Raw genomic sequence first — 838 nt, forward strand, 5'->3', positions numbered from 1 at the left:
AGGGGAGGGGGCAGAGAAGGAGGGGGGGGAGAGGGAGGGGGAATGGGTAAGCGGGAGGGGAGGGGGCAGAGAAGGAGGGGGGGGAGAGGGAGGGGAATGGGTAAGCGGGAGGGGAGGGGGCAGAGAAGGAGGGGGGGAGAGGGAGGGGAATGGGTAAGCGGGAGGGGAGGGGGCAGAGAAGGAGGGGGGGAGAGGGAGGGGAATGGGTAAGCGGGAGGGGGCAGAGAAGGAGGGGGGGAGAGGGAGGGGAATGGGTAAGCAGGAGGGGAGGGGGCAGAGAAGGAGGGGGGAGAGGGAGGGGAATGGGTAAGCAGGAGGGGAGGGGGCAGAGAAGGAGGGGGGAGAGGGAGGGGAATGGGTAAGCGGGAGGGGAGGGGGCAGAGAAGGAGGGGGGAGAGGGAGGGGAATGGGTAAGTGGGAGGGGAGGGGGCAGAGAAGGAGGGGGGGAGAGGGAGGGGAATGGGTAAGTGGGAGGGAAGGGGGCAGAGAAGGAGGGGGGAGAGGGAGGGGAATGGGTAAGCGGGAGGGGAGGGGGCAGAGAAGGAGGGGGGGAGAGGGAGGGGAATGGGTAAGTGGGAGGGAAGGGGGCAGAGAAGGAGGGGGGGGAGAGGGAGCAGGAGGCTGGCGGACTGGAAGAGACAGAAAGGGAGTGATAAAGGTGGAGGCAGGGGAGGGAGGGGGAGGCTGGGTGCGGAGGGAGAGGGAGGCTGGGTGCGGAGGGAGAGGGAGGCTGGGTGCGGAGGGAGAGGGAGGCTGGGTGCGGAGGGAGAGGGAGGCTGGGTGCGGAGGGAGAGGGAGGCTGGGTGCGGAGGGGAGAGGGAGGGAGGGTGGGTGGGAC

Source organism: Scyliorhinus torazame, chromosome 26 (assembly GCF_047496885.1).
Source record: "Scyliorhinus torazame isolate Kashiwa2021f chromosome 26, sScyTor2.1, whole genome shotgun sequence".
In the NCBI taxonomy this organism is placed as follows: Eukaryota; Metazoa; Chordata; class Chondrichthyes; order Carcharhiniformes; family Scyliorhinidae; genus Scyliorhinus; species Scyliorhinus torazame.